Below are 510 nucleotides of genomic sequence, written 5' to 3'. Positions count from 1 at the left end.
GTCTCGAGTGTTTCTCAGGGGACGTTCCTGTAGTTCGTTTGGCCCTTCCCTAACTTGTCCCCACAGCCCCAACCGAGTCTTTACTTCAAGAAGTAATAGTCGGAGGTACTTGTCGCACAAACTACCCCCGCTCTCTTCCCGCCTCAACGCGGTGGCCATCAGCGCGCCTTTGCCAACCATGACGGTAATTACGTTTAGCATACGGTAAAGTGCATGTGTGCAGATTTGACACACTTGAGGTGCTGTCATCTTGAAAGGTCTTGCCTTCGCTAGTTTAAAAATTAATTGAGAAGTTCGTGGAAGTGTCTTCTGCCCTTACAATTTCCCACTGGTGAATTTCTCATTCTTCAGGCTCCCCGAAAGCGCCTAGCGAATCCAATAGCCGCTCTCGCTCGCCCTCATTGCGCGGCAACACCTTTGAACGTCTCTGCCCTTTTTTTTATTAGCCCGCCCTTCTGCTTTTAAAAAAAAGCATTAAAGCGGGCTTATGCAACCGCTCTCGTGTCTGTC

The sequence above is a fragment of the Frankliniella occidentalis genome, unplaced genomic scaffold (genome assembly GCF_000697945.3).
Source record: "Frankliniella occidentalis isolate FOCC.00 unplaced genomic scaffold, Focc_3.1 Scaffold594, whole genome shotgun sequence".
Classification (NCBI taxonomy): Eukaryota; Metazoa; Arthropoda; class Insecta; order Thysanoptera; family Thripidae; genus Frankliniella; species Frankliniella occidentalis.
Note: the sequence above shows the minus strand (reverse complement) of the source record.